Source organism: Chiloscyllium plagiosum, chromosome 51 (assembly GCF_004010195.1).
Source record: "Chiloscyllium plagiosum isolate BGI_BamShark_2017 chromosome 51, ASM401019v2, whole genome shotgun sequence".
Classification (NCBI taxonomy): Eukaryota; Metazoa; Chordata; class Chondrichthyes; order Orectolobiformes; family Hemiscylliidae; genus Chiloscyllium; species Chiloscyllium plagiosum.
In genome coordinates this window covers 4470166-4478249 of record NC_057760.1, presented here as the reverse complement: position 1 = coordinate 4478249, position 8084 = coordinate 4470166, and positions in this window count along the sequence as shown.

Here is an 8084-nt window from a genome sequence, read left to right as displayed (position 1 = left end):
AATACCTACTGGTCTGATTTTATAAAATGTTGCCAGTCACTGTGTTGCCTTATCCCTGAGAAGATCCAGGCCCTCAGAATAATAATTTTTCTGACTGAGTAACTGTAAAATTTAGCAGGGAAATAAACCGAAAGAACCCCACCTGCAAATCTCCTTTCCTCCTGTGCTGTCCTGCTGTACCCAGCACCACAACAATCCTTCACTCTGCCTCTCATTCACTCTGAGACAGTGAAGGTGATAAGCTAATCAGCAGTGAAAGGTGCACCATGATGAATGACCCAATAGGCCATGGTGTACACTGGATGGTGATGAGGTGTGGGAGACTGCACTGATTTCCTCCTTCAAGCCCAGGGGATGTTAAACATCCAACAGCATCAGGTCGTGCAAAGTAAGCATCAGGTAGAAACGTGATTTGGCCACAGTTCATCAGCCTCTCACAGAGAGATCACTAAAACACTGGTCTTGCAGAGATGGTAAAGTTTGCCATAATCTGATTGGCATTTGACATTAATCCTCGTTAAAATAACCTGACCTGACATTTCCCCCAGTTCTAATCACTGAGTATGGATCCTGGAACTTGATTCAAAAGTGTAAACATCTCTATGCTCTTTTGACACCTTTTTTTAAATCCCACCTGCTTCTAATCACACTCTCTCTCTGACTCAGTGCTCATCTTCCTATGATGTGTAATGGGGCAGCTTCAACAAAACAGCATGATGTTGTAAAATGATACCATTCCTTGTCCCTCCAATCCATATTGAGTCCATCTTGAGATTCTGACAAATTAAGCTTGCTCCTACCTGACCTTCTGCTTCTTTATCTTCTTTTCTCCTCTTTTCAAACAATGAATCTAGATATTAGATCTTGCATTTTCACCTTGGCTTCTCAAAGCAAGTCAATTTGCAAAGATGAATGGGGGTCAGGATTCCCATAATGAACCATGGGTCCAACAGTTAAATACATGACCTTGCCTCAGAGGCTGCTGAACTTTCATCAGCCAACTTCCCTCTGTTTCCCCTATTCAAAGATGACCATATATTTATACCACCACAACCAATCCTAAACTTAATATTATTACTTTTATCTAACTAGCAGACCAGAATAAGGAACAAAGTGATGACTTTCCAGATGGATAATCTCATCATTAATCCCTGTGTAAAACAGCATCAAATAAATCAGCAGCATTGAGACAAACCTGTCTCTCTCTTGCCCACCCACAGTCCCTATTCCCTAATCGTGACTCGATCTGTTAGAATGCTGTTCTTGTCCTTGGCACTCATATTATTCCTGCAGGAAAGATAATTTACATTTCTTTCGTAACATTCTCTGTGCTGAGATCAAAACATTGGGAGCCAAACCGGTTTTTTGAAAGGATTCCAGAAATAATGTTCCCAACAAAATCCAGAAAGAGTAAAACTGAGATGGTTGTTTTCAATATGAAAGGAGGTGCGGGGGTGTTCCTCCATGTTTGCTCTCCACAATCTGTGCTGGTCAGGCTCTTTATGCGATCGATGAACTTGGTCTCACACTGTGCCTTGTCCACATTTTGCCACAATTTAGAATAGCTGAGATATTGTTGGGCAGCTCATCAAATATCCCACAAGCTTTGCCACTTGTGATTGTGGTACTGATATTCTTGTACTGTTGCTATAAAGCTACATATTTTCTACATGTTTATGAATAGTGAGGGCATTTTTTTACACTTTTGGTTTGTTGTACTGTTTCTCAACTTTTTTTTAATCTGCTCACATTAAAAGCCAAAATAAAATATGTCCGAAATATTGCTTTAGTCTTTAATGAAGCTGAATTTGATCTGTTCGCATCACAAAGATCAAGGGAGATTTTTAACATTGGTAAGATGTTATTTTCCCATTTGATTTCAGGATGTAGACAGTACTAATTTATTATTCATGCCTAGTTACTCTGACAAGTTAATGGGCTTTCTGCTACTGCTTGTGGTTTCTGGCGAGTTGATTTACTCAGCCACTTGATGAGGAAATGGAGTGAAGTTATGGCCAGACTGGGTTGAGGCGGCAGATTTTGTAAGGACCGTGAGTGAAGTTAGTTGGGAGTTTTAAACAACCAACAATTTTGGTGATCACTTTGCTTTCTGCTGCCAATGAATAGATCCAGATTTATTGAAATAGTTTCACAATTCTCCCTTATCTCTTGGTTGGATGGTTGGTATTTTATGGGTTAACATTAACTTCCACTCTGGATTCCAATCCAGTTTCTAACCCCCACACTTCCTGCAAGATGTTGTGTAGACTGCTTCAGGCTCAGATCCTAACATTGGAACTAACACTCTTTAAGAACAGCGTTGCTGATTAACGATATTAGTTGAGTGGATCTTTGCTTGTGCTCATTTTCTGCCCTTCCTCGATTGAGTTTTTATTGCGATGTAAAGACCCAGGAAACATGTAGCATCCTCGTGGGGTTTAATCTGTTAACTTCAGGCCTAACAAGCCCAGAAGTTTAACATTAACATTGTTTTCTCCCTCTCATGCTCAGTCAGAGACCAAGTAGATCTAAGCTAAATTTTCTGGTACATTTGTTCAGAAAAGGTTAATAGAATCGACTGAAATTGTGCTTGAAATGTGTTGTGCTCTTTGAGAGGCACTAGACCTTTGAGAAGCTTGTAACGGTAATCACACTCATCATTTGGCAGTCAACCACAGAATTACACTGCTCCAGATCTCTTGGAAATCCAGACCCCAGAAAAGAGGTAGTTCAAAATGTGCAGCTATTCTGATCAACAGTTAAATCTTTCCTCGTCTGTTCAAAGTAAACTACTTGCCAGTCATGGACTCTCCAACAGGTTATCTCAGGAATGAAGACTCCAGGTACAGAAAATAATCAGGAAAGTTAATGGAATGCTGACCTTTATATTGAGAGGACTGGAGTACAAGGATACAGAAGTGATGCTACAATAATACAAAATGCTAGATAGACCCCACTTGGAATACCCAGAGCAGATCTTACAAAGTCCTATAGCGCAGAGATAGGTCCTTTGGCCCAAACTGGTTCATGCCAACCAAACTCTGGACACCACACCTTTGGAAGAATTATAGTGGCCCTGGAGGGAGAACAACATAGGTTTATAATAATGGCACCTGAACTTTAGAAAGTTAAGGATCTGATTGAAGTATTCAAGATTTTCACAGGAAAAGACATTCCCACTGGTTGGGAATTCTAGAACTAGGGAGATTAATCTGAGAATTAGAGCCAGACTGCTCAGGAGAGATGTCAGGAAGCACTTCTCGACACAAAGATTTGGAACTGTCTTCCACAAACAGCAATTCATACAGGGTGAGTTATTAATTTTAAAGCTGAGATTGATATATTTTTGTTAAGCAAAGCTATCAAGGGATATGGGCCAAAGGCAGGGATATGGAGTTAGGCCTCAGATCAGCCATGATCCCATTGAATGGCAGAACAGGGTTGAGGGGCTGAATGATCAACTCCTGTTCCTATTCATTGAATTCAAATTTAACTCTCTGCCATGAAAGGAATCAAAACCTACCCTTAGTATTAGCTAAGGACTCTACTAGTTCAATGGCAATGCCACTACACCACTGCCCCCCTCCATGCTTATTACTGATTGAGAATAACCCAGGACTAGCCTGAGATCAATGGTTTCGGACAGATCCCTGCAAATCGTGACAGCTGTTATTTTATCCGATAGTGTTCTGCAGTTTCTTCCTCTGTCGGAAGATTCATAGTTTAAATAAAGAGAAGGCTTTTTACCAGATTGGGAAATAGAAAGGATGGGCTAACAATGCCTGCTATTTTCCTGAGGTGCATACAGGTGCATAGTGGCTGACAACCTGCTGAGCACGTGTGTCATCGTAGTCTGTACCCAGCCAGTTTTCATGTCACTCTCTGTTCTTTTTGAGTTTGCTCTCTTTCTGTGAATTGTTGTTTTTCCATGTATCACTGAAGTTTGAAATGTCTTAAACTTCCAACCTGACAGATCATATTCCTAACAGGATGCTTGAGTTAAGAGTTGCCAATGTTACACTATCAAAGGCAGACACTAGTCCATTTGTGCAACATGGAACAATGAAACGTAACTCCTGCCTGCTCAATCCACACATCAATCATCCCAATTAAAGCTACAACATCCCACTCAGGATTACTCGTAAAACAGCAAAGATTGGAACTGAACTGTTGTAGCACCAAGATTTACTCAACACACAGTACAGACAACAGAAAGACAGAGAAATTCAGGATGTTACACAGCACAGTTAGTGATTGTACTTACAAAGTATAGTTCATTATCTTAACAACAGAAATGTGGCAACCAGTTTGTGCGCAGCAAGATCCCACAGCCAGCAATATGGCAATGCTGGATTATTTGTTTTACTGATTTTGATTGAAACAGAAATCCTGATGCATAAGTTGACTATTGAAACTTTGAAGAAATCTTCCAAATATGAGTTCGACTCAAATCCAAAGCTTAAAGTATGACACCGGGTGTAGGGGTTTCATTCCTATTAAACAGTATTCTCTTAAACCCATGTGCATCTTCCTCCAGCACAACTATCACCTTGACTTAGAAAGTGAGTATAAACAGGTTTCTCTGAGCATACATTTATTGACTGAAAAAGTAGAGTTGACATGGACACTGAGTATTGTGCTAAGCACTCATTTGGAGCTGAAGAAAACAGAGTTTAGCCTCATACATCAAGACAACATACATGCTGTGATACACAGTAAAGATTGGTCCAGGGGAACTCTCCTGTTTTTATAATGGGATCTATTACATCTGCCTGAGATGACAGAAGTGATCTTGGTACCAAACATAACAACACACTCAAATGCAAATCTCCCATCACTAATTGCATCAACACACAATGCATTTGTGTGATCAATCAGAGAAGATGTAACTGCAGTAATTCATCAACCTCTTGCATTGAGCCATATTTGACCTTCAGATGGCCTTATCAGAGTCGAGGTGTGCACCTTCCCTCTCCCACCCAGTTCAGTTCTAGGTTCAAGAAGTGAAAGGATAGTGTTAGAATAAACTGAGAAATTTCTCTCTCTTATTATCATTGTCTCTTCTCACACTCTCATACTTTCCCTCTCTCTCCTGCACACCCTTTCTCTGTCTCTCTCTCTCTCTCTCTCACACATACACAACGCTCTGTTGTAGTTCTGTTCGCCGAGCTGGGAATTTGTGTTGCAGACGTTTCGTCCCCTGTCTAGGTGACATCCTCAGTGCTTGGGAGCCTCCTGTGAAGCGCTTCTGTGATGTTTCCTCCGGTATTTGTAGTGGTTTGAATCTGCCGCTTCTGAAACAGATTCAATCAATAAACACATCGACCTGGACCCAATATACCGGCCAGTGCAGTGGACAGCTGGAACTGACAACCGGAAGCGGCAGATTCAAACCACTACAAATACCGGAGGAAACATCACAGAAGCGCTTCACAGGAGGCTCCCAAGCACTGAGGATGTCACCTAGACAGGGGACGAAACGTCTGCAACACAAATTCCCAGCTCAGCAAACAGAACCACAACAACGAGCACCCAAGCTACAAATCGTCTCACAGACTTTGAACACAACACTCTCTCATTCTGTTTCTCACTTTCCTCTCACACTGACTTTCAGTTTAACAGTGGGAAATTGAGACGGTGATAAATGGTACCTGTTTGAGGAGATTGAGGGGGTGATAATGTGGAGGACTATGTTTGAAAGGGGTGTACGAGAGGTTGTGAGAAGGAATGTGTGGTAATGGGAGGTTTCCAAGGTGAGATGTGGTTTTATTAAATTCTGTGCAATGTCAGATATCAAGCTGGGGTGTACACATTGTGAGATATCTGACATTGCTCTCAACTGCAGTTCAGTGATGACCCAGATTGAGAAACAGGAAAAATGGTTTGCGTTAATTCTGGTTCCAAAACCTTTCAATCTCAGACCAAGAAGCAGATTGTAATTTGTGCAGGCTTCTATAAAGAACAGTACTTAGACCTCAGCTTTGTACAATCGATAGCAATGAGTTCCATGTAAGGATTGAATGTAACACCCAAGTATGCTGATTATACAAAGTTAGGAGTTAGTGAGAAGGGAAGGGCTGTTTGTGGAACATCGAAAGCTGATAGAGTTGGGTTGGGTGAGTAAGCAAGACATAGCAAATAGAGCACCATATATATAAAGTTACATATTCTTACATTTGTATATATGTTACGCACTTTGGTCGAAAAACTAAAATACAGAATTTTTTTTGAACAATAGGAGACTGAGATATAAGTCACCAGGACTGAATGAGGTAGATCAAAGGATACTGATAGGGTAAGGATAGAAATTACAAAGGATCCAGCATAATCTTCCAATAGGTCAGAGGACAGAGGACTGAATAATTACAAATATTAAACCTTTGCTCGAGGAAGTGTGTAAGAATAAACTCCAGAAGTAAGTAATCTAATCTAAACTGAAAAGACCAATCAGCATCATCCTAGTGATGGTAAACCTTTGGAATGCTTATTTGGGATGAAATTAACAGTCACTTAGACAAGTCTAGGTTAATATAGAATGCCAGTTAAGGGCAAATTTAATTTCACTAACTTGCTGGAACTTTGGATGAGGTAACAGAGGGTGTTATTGAGGGTCATTTCATTGATGTGATGCACACAGATTTCCAAAAGGCATTTGATACAGTGTGACACAACAGACCTGACAGCAAAGTTACAGCTCATGGAATATCAGGGACAGCAGTAACATGACCATGGAATTGCTCCAGTGATGGCCAACAGAGTGTGATGGGAAATATTTGACATTAGACAGGAGGACATTACATAGTGGAATTTCCCAGGTTAGGCGGTTGTTTGAAGGTGATGAAACACAGGAACCAGTGAGTATTCACGAAGTTTCTGGCAGGGAGCGTATGTGATTCCATGAGGAAGGGTATCATCACCCTCATCTACAAGTGGAAGGGAGAGAGGGAGGCAATCAGAAATTGGCAACAAATGTAACTGCTGAATGCAAATTGTAAAATCCTGACTGAGGTCATCACCAACCAGGTCAGGTCTGCTCTGGGATCGGTGTTTCACCCCGACCAAACTCAAACTGTACCAGGCAGGACCATCTCTCTGACAGCCTCGGGCTACTCAGGGATACAATCACTTAGGTGCAGGACAAGGGAGGTGACACCTGCCTCATCAGCCTGGACCACGGGAAGGCCTTTCAGGATATCGCACATTTACATGTGGGATGTGCTGTCCAAAATTGGCTTTACGGAGGGTATCTACAGTTGGATCTGACTGCTCTACACCACCAACATTAGTGCAGTCTCAATCAACATGTGGGAATCAGAAAGCTTCCCGGTCAGATCCAGAGTCAGGCAGGGCTGCCCACTCTCTCTCCTGCCTTGTTTGTGCGTTGTATAGTCCATCAGGAAGGATGTGAGCCTGGGAGGGGTGACTATTCCAGGCAGCGGAGGCCTGCAGGTGGAAGATGTTGCCTTTTTCTGCTCAGATCCGCTGTCAGTGCACAGACTATGAGCATCTGCGACCAGTTCTGATGGCAAGGTAAATTAAGGCAAAAGAGAGACCATTTTCTTTGGGAACTGAGCCGACTGACCCTTGAACTCTAAGATGGATGAGGGAGATCCAGTAGATGTAGTATACCTGGACTTTCAGAAAGCTTTTGATAAAGTCCCACATAGGAGGTTAGTGAGCAAAATTAGGACGCATGATTTTGGGGGCAAAGTACTAACTTGGATTGAAAGTTGGTTGGCTGATAGGAAACAAAGAGTAGTGATAAACGGCTCCATTTCGGAATGCAGGCAGTGACCAGTGGGGTACCGCAGGGATCAGTACTGGGACCGCAGCTTTTTACAATATATGTTAATGATATAGAAGATGGTATTAGTAATAACATTAGCAAATTTGCTGATGATACTAAGTTGGGTGGCAGGGTGAAATGTGATGAGGATGTTAGGAGATTACAGGGTGACCTGGACAAGTTAGGTGAGTGGTCAGATGCATGGCAGATTGGATAAATGTATGGTTATCCACTTTGGTGGCAAGAACAAGAAGGCAGATTACTACCTAAATGGAATCAATTTAGGTAAAGAGGCAGT